Source organism: Staurois parvus, unplaced genomic scaffold (assembly GCF_062004578.1).
Source record: "Staurois parvus isolate SC_StPar_1 unplaced genomic scaffold, SC_StPar_1.0 ptg000267l, whole genome shotgun sequence".
Classification (NCBI taxonomy): Eukaryota; Metazoa; Chordata; class Amphibia; order Anura; family Ranidae; genus Staurois; species Staurois parvus.
The window spans coordinates 1,931,164-1,947,472 of record NW_028318063.1 but is presented as its reverse complement, the minus strand read 5'-3'; the positions used below and the strand labels follow the sequence as shown (position 1 = coordinate 1,947,472).

General features: G+C 40.1%; 1 protein-coding gene across 30 annotated transcripts in view; it reads right to left on the bottom strand.

The window, feature by feature from the left end:
* Positions 1–16,309, bottom strand: part of GPHN (gephyrin) — a 591,738-nt gene that overhangs the window by 406,890 nt on the left and 168,539 nt on the right. The window lies entirely within an intron of this gene.

Genomic DNA, 16,309 nt, shown 5'->3' with positions numbered 1-16,309 from the left:
GCTGGCTGCTGATTGGCTGATGCGATCACATGTCGTTGAGGAATGCATTATGGGGCAGCGCGCCTTGTCTGCGCGCCTTCCCCGACATCCCCGCTCCGTCGCCGCACATGTCAGCCGCCATTTTCGGAAAAATTTCGATTCGCGCGTCCGAATTAGGCTGTTTTTCGGATTCGGCACGAATCGAAATTTTTCCGATATTCGACTCGAATTCCACTTCGGATACTTCGATTCGCTCATCTCTACCCATAATGAACTAGTGGATTCTCAAACAGAAGAGACGAATATGGCTTAAATGGCTAAAAAAAAAAGGACTGTGGAAGGCAGATCCAGGAAGGGGGGATATGATCAACGTGTATAAATACATCAGTGGTTCATATAGTGAACTCTGTGTACAGCTATTCACCCTGAGGTCATCACAGAGGACAAGGAGGCACTGTTTACGTCTGGAGGAAAAGAAATTTAATCTCCAAACACGGAAAGGTTTCTTCACAGTGAGAGCTGTGAAAATGTGCAATAAACTCCTTCAAGAGTTGGTTCTGGCCAGCTCAGTGGATTACTTTGAAAAAGGCCTGGAGCCTTTAAAGCGACTTATAAAGCTTCCCACTGTGCCTCCAACTGGGAATCCTACCTTAAATTATTGCATCAATGGTATCTAACCCCACTCCACTATCCAATTTGTATCCTACCTGCTCTGTACGTTCTCGGTTTCACATAATTTGGTCTTGTAAATCAATTAAATCATTTTGGAATAGTGTCTTTACTGTGATCTCCAACATAACAGGTAGTATAGAAAGACCAGACCCAGCATTAGCCTTATTTCATATCGGTCTGGACAAACTCCCTCCTGAAGCACGTAGTAGTATCATCCACATTCGCTATGCAGCAAAAAATAATATCACCAGATTATGGAAATCGATTGTATCACCATCTATTTCCAGAGTAATCTATGATCTGAATACCCAGTTTCATATGGAAAAGAGATTTTCCCTCAGTCACTTCTCTAATCCCAGATTTCTTCGCTCTCGAGCTTTATGGTCACTTAATCCTAGATGTACAGTGCAAGTATGATTGCTCACAACACATGGAGTAAAATGTTAATGTTTCTTTGACTGGTACTAGTTCATTGTGTTAGTTTCTCTGACCCTTTCTGTTTCTATCCCCTTTCCTTCTCCCACATTCCCCAGCCCCACTTTCCTTACAGTTCCCAGTGTACATGAGACTATGAACATAACTCCCCTCTTCTAGCTTTCCTCTCTACCAAATCAAGACCATACATCTTGAAGAATGTCTAATGCTCTATTTACCTGTACAACTGTGAACATGTTTCTCTGTTATATTACTTGTAAAACTGATTAAAAACTGAGTTGAATATAAAAAAGTCCTGAATTTTTTCTTGGATACACAGAATATAACTGGATACTAACATTTATAGGTAAAGTTGATCCAGGGAATATCCGATTGCCTCTCAGTGGATCAGGAAGGAATATTTTTCCCCTGCAGGAGCAAATTGGATCATGTTTTGCTGGGTTTTTAACCTTCCTCTGGATCAACTGTGGGTATAGGATAACTTTTTTTTTTTTTAATGGATGAACTAGATGGACTTGTCTTTTTTCAGCCAGACTAACTATGTAAGATCATGCAGAAATGATATAAACATTTGTGGAACACCTGAATAAGTTAGATAAGCAAAACTGGTACATGATCTTATGCAGGCCATAGACGGGTCGAAAACCGTCCGTTTAAAAAAAAAAAAAGTGAAAAATCGGTGGTTCAATAGGCCGACGTTACCACCAATGGTAAAAAAAAAATTAAAAAATATCGCCCGATTTTCATCTCGTCTACGGCCGGCATTTAATAACTTCTGTCCCTTGCAGAGAGCTCTGCTATTATATTTGATATGAAAAAGTATTGCGGTTGCAACAATGTATATTTGTATCCATTTCGGATACAGATGGTTTTATTCGGATACAAATAGATACATTGTTTCAACCGCAATACTTTTTCATGTCAAATATAACAGCGGACTGGAATTCTTCTTTTTCTTATTCTTCTTCTTGCAAGTCACGGCTCATGCGCAGATTTTTTATCGGTAAAATGATCAGCCGATTTGCCCATCATTGCCGGGAAAATCGGCCGATTTTTTTCCAACTTTACCGATGAAAAAAATGTGCCAAAACCCCAAAAAACGGCAGACCAATTAACCCACTAACGGTGCGAAAATCGGCCAATTTTTGACCCGTCTATGGCCTGCATTACTTACCTTGTTGCCATTACAGTCTACCCACAATTTTACTATCAACAGGGCACACAGGAATCCAAAACCAAAACATCTTCTGGACAATGTGCTCACAGGTTGCTTGGTGAGAGTAAAATTTTGTTACTATTAAGGAGCAGCTTTTGGCAGCAGCAAGAAAGGCGAGAATAGTCCCTGAGCCTTTTACATCTGTGAATGTATTTGCAGATATTTCAGCAACTGCACACCTAATGACAATAATACACAGCTATGATCAGAAATCTTTGAAAGCATCATGTTCCTTATAGGATTAGGATTATCTGCTAAATTGCTCATCTCTTACAAGGGATCAGTTCATACAGTATTATCCTGAGAAGGCTATGGAAGGCTATGGAGAAACTGCTGTTTGTGGAGTATGATGGCTGTAAAAACACCTCCTTCTGCATAGTCAGCTCCTCAACTGTAGGTTTAGTCCTCATACACGCTGGACGTTTTTACAGCTGCTGTTTTTGGCTTTTTACATTTTTTTCTACAGCCAGTAAACTCCCCAGCATGTTATCCTATGTCTCCATGCACACATAGACTGTAATCAATGTTTTTTGGCAGGGACATTTTTTGGCTGGAAAAAAAAAAACCTAGAACTAGTGGGTTTCTAGAGGAGTTTTTTAACTGTAAAAACACTAAACACTGAAAATGCGGCCTAATGTGGTAAAACACCGCAAACTGGCATTTTTGGACTTATTTGACCCCCCAAAAAATTCAGGGGGGTAAAAAAAAAACCCCACAAAAACGCAAACAAGGGAAAACGCAGCTAAACGCAGCAAAACGTAATGAAAAATGCTTAAAAAAAAAGTTGAAAACTCACGTTTTTAACGTGACTTTACACAGCTAACATTACCAGTGTTATTAAAACACCCCGTGTGCATGGAGCCTTAAAGTGACCGGGCCTGATGTTGAAAGCTTTTTGTTTGATGCTCCACTTTCTATGTTCTACTTTTCACTTTCGTCACCAGAAGAGAGGGTCTGCATGTAAGAAGCTGGACTTTGTCTCACCCCATGAGAAAGCAGTTTAATTGCCTCATGGTAACACTTTCTGATGTTCTTAAGATTTTCAATACATTGTAGCTTACTTTTTTGTCATTCCCAAGTTTATGGGTAAATCACTTTTAAACTGTAATCCTGATTTATCATCTTTAATGTATTTGTGGCAGTATGCTTCATCATTCCCTCTGATATAGACACTTTCAAGTCATATCACAGTACTTTAGCAAATATTACAATTCTTTTAATAAAGGTTGCCTCTTTTAATGTAAAAGTCCCTAATATTCCCTACAAATTACAGCAGAAAGCTGCCCTGGCACAGAACTGCAATATCCTGCACATTCAAGGAATGCATTTCCAAGTTGCTAAATTCCATAAATGCATTCACTTAAAATCTCAATCACTACTGCTTTTGCAAATACAAAAATGTATTGTGTTTTGATAACCTTTAAAGCAGTGGTCTCCAGAGTGCGGACCCCGAGGGCTGGATGTGGCCCCCTGCTTATCTTTATCCGGCCCTTGGGGCACTTTTCCTTCCACTGATTTGAGACATTATTCCACCCCACTGACACCAACAATGGGGCTACTGACAACAATGGGGCACTATTTATCCCATGACACCAATGATGGGGCACTATTCTTCCCACTGACAATAGTGGTGGGGTACTATACCTCCTCCTAATATCAAACATGCATTGTTTACTCCCATTGACACAAAGACAATTTCTACTTCCAATGGCTACAGTCCGGCCCCCCTAAAACCTGGAGTACAATAAACTGGTGCTTTGTTTAGAAAGTTTGGTGACCCCTGCTTTGAAGACTCAATCTCTAATCAAATATACTAGACTGTGTTGGAGGTCACTATATAATTGTAGTGGAAGAAATTGCTTCAATTTTAAATAAGCCCTCATTTAGGTCTCACATTCAGGATGCACTGGGGGCATTTTTTCAGTATAATTCTACTGACGCCATAAACGAAGTGATTTTTAAAATTATAGACTGCCCATAAAGTGTATATGAGGGGAAATTTGCTAAAATTGGTGGCTTCAGTCAGTTGCTGAGTTGATCCATGAAATTGCCTCTCTACAATACCTGAATAGGTCCAAAACTACTCAAACAACTCAGGCATCTTAATAGAGAAGTATGGCATTTACCTAGGAGTCCCCCATCAACTCTAAGTGTGAGAACTCAGCGATCACATGACTGCTGAGTTCTCATAGTTGCTCTGAGCAGAGAGTGGTGACTGTCAGTCACTGTTGTCTTCTTACCCCCCCCCCCCACCCCAGCACTCACTGGAGGGCTGCGCAGTGGGGGTAAAGGGAGCGATTGGGTCAGGCTCTCAACAGATCGTTGAGAGGCTGAGCCAGGTGCCACTCCAGACTCTGAGGCGGATCCCGATTTTAAACTTGAGGTCTTTCCCCAGCCTGGATCGGATGAGTGACGTCACAGGAGTGCAGAACAAACAAAAGAGCTTTGACTGTACAGGTATTTCTCCTTTAAGAACATGTTGTATCAGGTGAACATGTTAAATATGAGCAACCCAGCTAACAAAGTTGGAGCATACTTATCAGGGATAACTAAAGGATACATAAAAAGATAATACATTTATATAAAGATAAATAAAGTTTACCACTCCCCCCCTCCCCATTGTTCAATCCACGTGCCTTATCAGGATGTAATCTGTTTTGGGAGTCTCTCCTCTTAAGGCTCCATGCACACGGGGCATTTTAATAATGCTGGTAACGTTAGCGGTGTAGTCATGTTAAAAACTTGACTTTTTCATCGTTTTTTATTTTAGCGTTTTTGTTGCTTTTTTTCAAGTTTGAGTTTTTTAGGGTTTTTTTTTTTAACCAAAAAACATTTTTTTTTAGTAAACAAAGTCCAAAAACGCTGGTTTGCCGCGATTTACCGCATTTTTTAGCGTTAGAGTGTTTTTACAGCTAAAAAACTCCTCTAGAAACCCACTAGTCCTGGGTTATTTTTCCAAGCCAAAAAAAACATTGATTACAGTCTATGTGTGAATGGACACATAGGATAACATGCTGGGGGGTTTACTGGCTATAGAAAAAAAATGTCAAACGCCAAAAACAGCACCTGTAAAAACATCCAGTGTGCATGAGGACTAATTCTGGAACCAACTCACTTCCTTCTGTTCAGATTTCCCGTGAGACATGGTAATCCTTCTACAAAACCAGAGGGCAAGCCTCCTTGAAACACATTTTAGAATTCCCACTTACATTTTATCCTGTGCTGATTTCCAAACTATGCCTGGGCATTGGATAGTAGTTGGAAATATATTTTATGGTAATACAGTTGTGTTCAAAATAGCAGTCAGACATCACTAACCTGATCAATCACTGTTTTTGGTAGAAAGGATATTTCTACGTGGCAAATAATTTACTAGCAGGTGTAGTAGACTAAAAGAAATCCAACAGACCCAACAGTCATGGCATGCATGCTGCTGATTCTGTGTAATTGAATCACTAATTGAAAGGGGCATGTTCAAAATAATAGCACTGTGGAGTTCTATTAGTGAGGTCATTCATTCTTTGAAAAACAGGTGGCAATTATTGCCCTTATTTAAGGAAGGAAGGCAGCAAATGTTGTACATGCTGGTTACAGTGCATTTCTCTCTGAAATTCTGAGGAAAATGGGTCGTTCCAGACATTGTTCAGAAGAACAGCGTACCTTGATTAAAAAGTTGATTGGAGAGGGGAAAACATATATAGAAGTGCAGAAAATGATAGGCTGCTCAGCTAAAATGATCGCAAATGCTTTAAAATGGCAACCAAATCCTGAAAGAGGTGGAAGAAAGCGAAAAACTACCATTCGAATGCATAGAAGAATAGCCAAAATGGCAAGGACTCAGCCAACAATGAGCTCCAGGAAGATCAAAGAAGGTCTAAAGTTACCTGTGAGTACTGTTACAATTAGAAGATGCCTATGTGAAGCCAAGCTATCTGCAAGAAGCCCCCGCAAAGTCCCACTGTTGAAAAAAAGACATGTGCTGAAGAGATTACAATTTGCCAAAGAGCACATTGACTGCCCTAAAGAGAAATGGGGCAACATTTTGTGGACTGATGAAAGTAAGATTGTTCTTTTTGGGTCTAGTGGCAGGAGACAGTTTGTCAGACGACCCCCAAACACTGAATTCAAGCCACAGTACACTGTGAAGACAGTGAAGCATGGTTGCGCAAGCATCATGATATGGGGATGTTTCTCATACTACGGTGTTGGGCCTATTTATCGCATACCAGGGATCATGGATCAGTTTGAATACATCAGAACACTTGAAAAGGTCATACTGCCTTATGTGGAAGAGGAAATGCCCTTGAATTGGGTGTTCCAACATGACAACGACCCCAAACACACCAGTAAACGTGCAACATCTTGGTGTCAGACCAACAAGATTGACGTTATGGAGTGGCCAGCCCAATCCCCGGATCTTAATCCAATAGAAAACTTGTGGGGTGACATCAAAAATGCAGTTTCTGAGGCAAAACCAAGAAATAGAGAAGAACTGTGGAATGTAGTCCAATCATCCTGGGCTGGAATACCTGTTCACAGGTGCCAGAAGTTGGTTGACTCCATGCAACACAGATGTACAGCAGTTCTCACAAACAGTGCTTATACAACTAAATATCAATTAAGTGATTCAAAGGAAAGCAAAATCTTCAAACATTTTTCAGTTTATATAGTGAATGTTTGAGTTTGTAAAGAAGAATACAAACACTGCTATTTTTTTTTGAACTGTCGAATATTCACTTTTCTTCAATTTTTTTTTAGAGGAACAACACAAATTTGATATTTTTCCTCATGTCTTGATTTGGAATAGAATGTGTAGTGTTCCCAATGCATTTGTGTGTATGGAAATAAAAGCTATTAAAAGGATTTTGAGCTTTATTCACTTTTTTCAACACACTATTATTTTGAACACAACTGTATATTGGATTCCTCTGCACACTTAGCTGTAAAAATTATACTTTTTTATATTTACAAGTGACACACCACTGAATTTAAAGTACTCCCTTCTAAACATGAAACTATCACCCTAAGTCTTCTTTTACTATTACAACCCAAAATCAATTCGAGGTATATCCTTTTTCTATATGCTTCACTCCGATTACAGTTATTTTGCCAAATCAAATTCTATGTTGAAATGAGAATTAGACAAATTGGGAATCACATTTACAGAGGTAAAGTGGTCAAGAGCTTGTACAGTAGATAGCCTTGCAAAGCATCTGACTGAACATCACGCCGGAAACCTGTGCAGAAATGTTTATACAAACTGTACTATAATCCTTCCTGAATGTCTAAAATAATTTTGCAATATCATGAGACATGTTGGAGGAGCTAAGTGTACGCTATGACATATGCAGTGGATGTGTGACCACATTTTGGACTTAACACCACAATGGTCATCATATGATGTGTTATTAGAGTAGGGAAGCACCAGACCTTTCTCAATTTCCATCTTTATTAGACATTCTTAATCAGAGTACACAGTTTAAACTTATGTTTGCAACAAAAAAAAAAAAAAACAGGCCTTTTAAAATGTTGTTTTCTGGGCATTATTGCTTTATCAGTTGAAATATAATTTGATCTTGAACGTTATTTGATGGCTATTTTTTTCCTCATTAAATTATCCATACAGTATTTGTACATGAGAAATGCGCTTTAGGCAGATACGTGCCCTAGGGGTATCTACATATGGCTTTGAGTCATATTTTATTGCTTTGCGAACTCTACTATTCTACAGTTTTTGCTTTTATTATATCCTCCTTTGAGAAGCAACTGGGTATTACTTTATACTATGATGTAATCTTTCTTTTTAACAATACGCTTGTAAGATTTCCAATCTATTGTAAGCATACAAAAGTACTGGCTTTTCTTAGTAATATATTCTAAAAAAAAAATCAATAAAGCTGAAGTGATAAATATATACAGTTTCACAGAAAGCATGGTACAGACTAAACTTGCAAAATGTCATGCCATTGAATAAGGGAGCAAATCAATTAACTGCTTGCTGCCCAGCCACTGTATAGAAATGGCATGGTACAGGGCCAGTGACAGCAGCCCTGTATGATTTGTTAGCTGTGGCCAATCAGAGAAATCACAATAGTAAACAATGGCATTATGAATGAGTGCCAAATACAGATCCAAATGACTGCTTATACAGTGATCATCACTGGGATGTGCAATCATAGTGTAAAGTAAAAGTCCAAATCATTATGGTGGCACTGCACTGCTCTGGTGATGGTATGTAAAAACAAACAAAGAAAAAATCACCATCACACCAGTTACAGTGTCCCTGATCCCCACCACATTTATATATGCCAGCAACAGTGTTCCTTATCACAACACCAGTCACAGTGTCACCACACCAGTGTAAAACAGCAACAGTGCCCCTGATTGTCGTCACACCAGCCCCTGTGTACCTGATTGCAGCCACACCAGTGCAGCGTTGCCTGCCACCTGTACTAACCCTGGCCTGTTTATTGACCATCTTTCTGCCTGTAGCCTGGTCCGATTCCTTGCCTGTTTGCTGATCATGTCTCTGCCTGTGGCCTGAAGTGACCCATCTACACGTCCAACTGACTGTGTTCCTGCGAGACACCAGTCCCAAGCATCCCCTGCAGACAACTGCACTCTTGGAACCACATAACTCTTTGTTCTTCCTTTCTTTAGCCTCCTGTACTTTCTGGCTAGTGAATATGGCATTCCTGGGGCAGACATGTACCAGTAGGCAAGACTTGCTTGGCTGACAACTGGGACTGCTATAGGTGACACTACACTAAGCTATATTCTGTAAACACTCATATAGAGGCAACCATTAAAGTTGATTAGTTTTGTTACAACCAGTTGATTTTTCTGATATAACAGATAAAATGTCCAGTGCATAAACAGTCAAAACAGTGAAAAAGTCTCACATATGTGGTATCGCCACTTAGCAGCAGTAGCAGAATGTGTTTTGGGTTTTAACTCTAAGTATGCCCATGCTGTGTGTGAGAAATATTGTATTACATTGACAACATTTTGCAATTAATTTTCATTTTCTTTCGGCATTTTCCAAAAACTTGTGTGAAGTCTTCAAAAGACTCACCATGCCTCTTAGAAAATATCTTGGGTGTATGTGGTCATTGTGGGGGTGTTTGAAATGTCTTGGTGCTCCCAAGCCTCCAAAAAATGTGCTAGGTAGCCTTGGGGGAAGGGGTGGGGTCTAAGTATGTCTACAGTGTGTGTTAGAAATACCTTGACGACTTTGTGTAAAAAAAAAAATATATATATATATATATATTTTCTTTTCTTTCTGCATTTTCCAAAAACTTATAGCAGAAAATTACATTTTCAAAAGATTCTCTATGCCTTTCAGAAAATACCTTAGGAGTGTTTGCTTTCCAAAATGGGGTCATTTTGTGGTTGTTTCTACTGTCCTGGTGCTCCAGGGCCTCCAAAAAATGTGATAGGAAGTCAGGAAATTAGATGCATAATTTATGCTCCTGAAAAACCCAAAAGGTGCCCTTAGGATTTTGGGCCCCTCTATGCATCTAGGCTGTGAAAAAGTCTTACAAAGGTGGTATTCCCCCACTCGAGAGGCATAGCAGAATGTATTCTGGGATGTAATTATAAGAATGCTTATGCTGTTTGCAAGATAAGATTTGTAAAATGACTTTGTGAAAAAAAAAATATTTAATTTGTTCTTGGACTCATTTGGGGGATATTTGCAATGTTCTGGCATTTCAAGAAATTAATAACACAAAAAACAGCGCAAAAATTAAATAAATTATTATTTAATTATTTAATTTTTGCGCTGTTTTTTGTGTTATTTATTATTGGTGGTTTTCACTGGTGCACAGCTGCATAATTGTATACTTTCTTTGATTGGCGCTGGGATTTTTTTAGTTTATTTCAAGAAATTAGGCTGTCAGTCCATCAGGACTGATCAATTTTCAAATATAAAAACACCATAGATTGTAGACTTTACAACTTTTACACAGACTAAATAATAAACATGGATTTGAGTTATTTTTACCAAAGAAATGTAGCAGAATACATTTTGACCTCAATTTATGAGGAAATTTTTTTTTGCATAAAGTTATAACAAACTTATTTTTTTCATGATGTTCAGTATTTCTCAACAAAGTAAATGATGGAGGCATTGATAGATGAGTTTGCTTTGATAAACATGAATTTAATAGCGTTTTCAGTTTGTGGTGCTCAGATACAGTAGGTTCTGCTTTAAGGTTTAAATGTTCACAATAAATTGTGCCATCTCTGAATTTCCTGAAACATTTATCCAGTCAAACATTCTGCTGTAATTGCCATAAACACAACTAAAGAGCCTGAAAAAAAGTAAGTACAATGTGCTATAAATCAAATAACTCACATATTTACAAAGCATATGTATAGAAGAGCCATCCATCACCAAATTCTCTGATCTTCAGAGGTAAAAGCTCCTACTTGCCTCACACAATTGTGTTACATGAAGTGCAGAGACTACTCAACAGCACAGTAAAATGTTATGCAGAATCTGCAAAAGCAGCAATAATTAAACACAATGTGGGGCTCATTCACTGACCACCTGCTTTTACACAACCCCTTAAATCAGTATTCCTAGATTTACTAGGAAACTAAATGATAAAGGATTTTGAAAATTAGAAAAATATAGTTATTAGAGCTTCATTAACATTAGGATTTCTTATCAACTAAATAAACCAAGCATCCAACTTTTAGATATGAACCGTTTTTTAGAAGAGGGATGTATGTGTGCAAAAAATATGTCAGAAACTGCTTTAGATTAACAATACTCTTGGGGAACAATTTTATAGCCCAAGCAGAAATTGAGAATCATTTAAGGAGTACTATAAACAAGCAGATATTTTAGAGCATACATTTGTAAATATAACTAAAGACAAAGTAGCTAAAATTTTGATTACGTTACTGGAAGAAAATAAGTAGTACAACGTACTATAGTTAAAGATACTTTGGAACTAATTATAGCTCTTAATAAACTTGAACAAAATTTAAATACTGGGGCAACATAAAAAGAACACTAGGTCCTGTTATACTAGATGAACCAAAAGTAGTGTATAATTATCCTACTCTAAGAGAACTGGAGTAACCTCTAATATTGTCAATCCCCACCAAAAAATTAAACTGCATTTCTTTGATGGGGTGAATTTCTATGAATGTGATCGATTCTCTGCATGCAGAACAAGTAAAAAATAAGCTAAAGAGGACAGTAAGATTTAGTTGTCATTCTACAGGAGAACATTTCACAAAAAACAAACCCATATTTCTTGTTTAACCACATGCCGCCCAGCCACTGTATAAATACGGCGGGAGGGCGGCACGGCTGGGCAAAACCACGTTTTAAAATGTGTGTTTAGTAAACAGGTAGGGGGCGTGCACGAGGCACGCCGCCGCCCTACCTGTCGCATCGATCACAGCCGCGGATGTCAGTCGCTGGGTCACAGCCGGTCGTTACCGGCTATGTCCAGGCGATCGGCGGCAATCGCTGACAGAGAGCACAGCTGCAGTAGCTGTGCTTTCTGTCAGTTCCCTGACAGCTCCAGGACAAGCTGATCGGGACAGGAGAGTTTCTCTCTCCCGATCAGCGGTGTCCCGTGCAGTACACACCCCCGCCCCCTAGTAAAACACTCCCCTCACACAGTTAACCCTTTCCCTGAAAAATAAACTTAACCCCTTCCTCCCCAGTGCCATTAGTACAGTGTCAGTGGTTTTTTTTTGCACTGATCACTGTATTGGTGTCACTGGGTATGTCAGTGACCCCCAACTCCGTACCCCCCAATGTCAGAATGACTGCCGCAGTCCCGCCATAAGTCGCTGATCGCCGCCATAAGTCACTGATCGCCGTCATTACTAGTATTAAAAAAAAACTAAAAATCCCAGTATCTTTCCCACCATTTGTAAACGCTATAACTTTCACGTAAACCAATTAATTTACACGTATTGGGGTTTTTTTTAGCAAAGACATGTCGCAGAATGCATTTTGGCAGAAATTTATGACTAAATAAATTTTGGTGTAAATTGCAGTATCTATACCATAGTTTGTAGACGCTATAACTTTCGCACAAAGCAATCAATATACACTTATTGGGATTTTTTTTACCAAAAACATGTAGCAGAATCCATTTTGGCCTAAATTTATAACCAACTTTGAGTTTACTATATATTTTTTATAGCTGAAAGTAAAAAATATTGTTTTTCTTCAAAATTTTTGGACTTTTTTTGTTTATAGCGTAAGAAATAAAAAGCGCACAGGTGATCAAATACCACCGAAAGAAAGCTCTATTTGTGTGAAAAAAAGGACATAAATTTCGTTTGGGTGCAGCATTGCATGACCGCGCAATTATCCGTTGAATTAGTTCAGCGCCGAGTAGCAAAAAAGAGGCTTGGTCATTAAGGGGGGTAAATCCTCTGGATGTCAAGTGGTTAACCACTTGCCCTCCTAAGGATTTAGCCCCATTCCTGACCAGGCCATTTTTTGTGTTACGGCGCAACGTTAATTTGACTGACCATTGCGCAGTCATACAATGCTGCACCCAAATTAAATTCACATCCTTTTTTTCCCATGAATTTAGCTTTCTTTCGGTGGTATTTGATAGCCTGTGCATTTTTTATTTTGTGCGCTATAAAAAAAAAAAAAAAAGACCAACAATTCTGAGAAAAAAATATTTTTGACTTTTTGCTATTAAACATGTCCAGTAAAAAAATTAAATCAAATTTCGTCATAAAGTTAGGCCAAAATGTATTCTGCTACATGTCTTTGCTAAAAAAAAAAAATTCCCAATACGTGTAAATTAATTGGTTTACGTGAAAGTTATAGCGTTTACAAATGGCAGTATAGATGCTGGAATTTTTTTTCTTTTTTACTAGTAATGGCGGCAATCAGCGACTTATATCAGGACTGCAGAAGGCATTCTGACACTGGGAAGAACTGACTTGGTGTCACTGACATTCCCAGTGCTATGCAGAGCCATACAAAGCAGTGTGCAGGAGCTAACAGGGGAGAGATTATACTCAGCGATCACCGGGTGCCGGCGAGAAATCACCGGCCAGGACCCGGTGGCTGACAGCTGGGGCCACGAATGGCAGTATTTCTGCTATAGGGCAGTGCGGAAACGGTTAATATTCACAAAGGTCCAGTCAGTATAATTCTCTTCCAGCAGAGATCAATAATCGTATGATTGTGCAATGCCTGAGATCCTTCACATCACAGCCTTCTCTCCACTTAGGCTAGGTTCCCATCTATGTGGCCTAGGAACCTGCACGATTTTGCACGCATTCCTAACCAGCGGAGAAACACTGCACTTGCAGATGCACTGGGGTGCCATAAAAGCGATAGTAATCCGCAAAAATTCAAACAAAATAAGTTAAGCGCATAATGTGCTAGTATGCATAATACTAGCACATTATGAAAAACGTACCTGAAAACAAAGCTGTCCAGCAGAGTGCTATCACGGCTCCCCAGGGCTTCCATCTTCATTTGGTCTTCCTTCTAGGTTCGCAGGCTGCAGCCGTTCGACTGGCCATGCTGCGATGATGCCTTGGCCGCGGCATGCTGTCCATTAAGAGCGCAGTGCGCATGTGCTGGTGACATCACCAGCTCTGCTATAGTAAATATCTCCTAAACAGTGCAAGTTTAGGAGATATTTGCTGTACCTACAGGTAAGCCTTATCACAGGCTTATCTGTAGGTATAAATCAACAAACAATACTTATTATTATTATTATTATTATACAGTATTTATAAAGCGCCAATAGTTCACTCAGCGCTGTACATTACAAAGGGGGACAGAACATGTGACAGAACAATATCAATACAATGCAAAACATGAGGGGATCGAGGGCCCTGCTCTTTCGAGCTTACAATCTAGAAGGGATGGGGCAGTGGTACAGGAGGAGATAGCTGTGGGGGATGGAGTGGTAGGAAGAGTGGAGGAGGTCAGCAAGTTAGCAGGGGGTGAGGTAGGCTTCCCTGAAGAGATGGGTTTTCAGGGTGCGCCTAAAGGAGAGGAGAGTAGGTGATAATCTGATGGGTTGGGGCAGGGAGTTCCAGAGGATGGGTGACACCCTGGAGAAGTCCTGGAGGCGGGCATGGGAGGAGACCAGGGAACTAGAGAGAAGGAGGTCTTGTGAGGAGCGGAGTGTGCGTGCTGGGCGGTACTTGGATATTAGGTCAGTGATGTAGTTCGGGGCAGTATGGTGGACAGCTTTGTACGTCAGTGTTAGGATTTTAAATTTGATCCGTTGCGCAATCGGAAGCCAGTGGAGGGATTGGCAGAGAGGGGTGGGGGAAATGGAGCGGTTGGAAAGGTGAATGAGTCTGGCAGCCGTATTCAGGATCGACTGAAGCGGGGATAGCCAGCGGCGAGGCAGGCCAGTGATGAGGGAGTTGCAGTAGTCGAGTCGTGATATGATGAGGGAGTGGATGAGCTGTTTAGTGGTTTCTGGGGTTAGGAACGTGCGGATTTTGGCGATGTTGCGGAGGTGGAGTCTGCACGAGTTTGTTAAAGATTGGACTTGGGGCTGGAAGGATAGGTTGGAGTCCAGAATGACACCAAGTACTCTGGCCTGCAGAGCGGGTTTGATATTGGCGTTGTTGGATGTGATGTAGAAGTCAATGGGGGGTGGGGTTCGGGCTGGGGGGAAGACAAGGAGCTCGGTTTTGGAGAGATTCAGTTTAAGGAAGTGGAGCGACATCCAATCTGATATGTCGCTCAGTAGGTGTGTGATTTGGGCAGAGACCAATACTTTACTACCACTTTAATTCCTAATGGCACCCGCACAGATCGGCACCTACAGCACATTTTCTCGTGCCCTAAACCATATGGTGCTATAGCAACATGCAGTTTGGTGCAAATCCCTTTTTTTTTTTTTTTTTAAATTGGTTATGAGGGTTTTTCATGGGTACAAATTGAATGGGCTGCCCTACCCAGGATGTATACACGTAAACACGTATGTACAGACCTGAACTAAGCCTCATAATACAAACCCGTTCTTACATCAGCATTCTTCACATCACAGTTCCATCCCCTTCTCATCTCCCCCCCCCCCATAACTGTCCTCAGTGAAGCCCCCCCCCCCATCTTCTTCACATCACCCCACCCCCCCTTCCCATCTAGAGCTGTCCTGCCTCCTGCTGTCAGCTCTTTGAGAATGAAAGCTGCGGCACTAAAGGGTGCTGGCCAGAATGGCTCCTGCATGGTGGGACCAGCAGCCCGGGTGGTTCGCCATTTAGAGATGCCTGATAGAGAAGTTGGAACCAAGAGATCAAATTCAGTTCTTGTTGGTGATACCAAATTATACAAGAAAATTACTATTGCAAAGTATATAGTGTCATCACAGAAAGAAATAAAAAAAAGGGGGATGGGCAGCTACATGGCAGATGAGGCTCAATATTGAGAAATGTAAGGGTATGAGCTTGAAAGACAAAAATACACATGCAAGTTCCAAGAGGGGGGTATGATTACAGAGTACAAATATATCAAAGGTGACTCCAGTCACTGTAATAAACTGTTTACTCTAATGTTCCTGAAGAGGACACGTGGCCATTATTTGAGGTTAGAAGAAAGGAGGTTTAACATTAGATTGATAAAGAGGTTCTTTACTGTTAGAGCAGTTAAAAAGTGGAACTTCCTCCCCCCGTGTCGACAACTTGAAAAAACTTTTAATATCTTCCTCAGGAATCAGAATATACAGGGCTATGGGAATTGTTAGAAAATAAAAATCACACACCCATACACACACTTAGGTTGAACTGGATGAACTAAGGTAAAGTGATAGCTATACGTCAAACAATTATTATTATTATTATTATTATACGAGGTTTATTTAGCGCCAACAGCTTGCACAGCACTTTACAATATAAAGGGATACAGTGCAGTTACAATACATTTCAACACAAAGGGTTAGGAAGGCCCTGCTTGTGAGAGCTTACAATCTAAATGGAAGAGACAAGTGGTACAACAAACAACTGTGAGAGGGATGAGCTTAAAGAAAATGAAAAGGT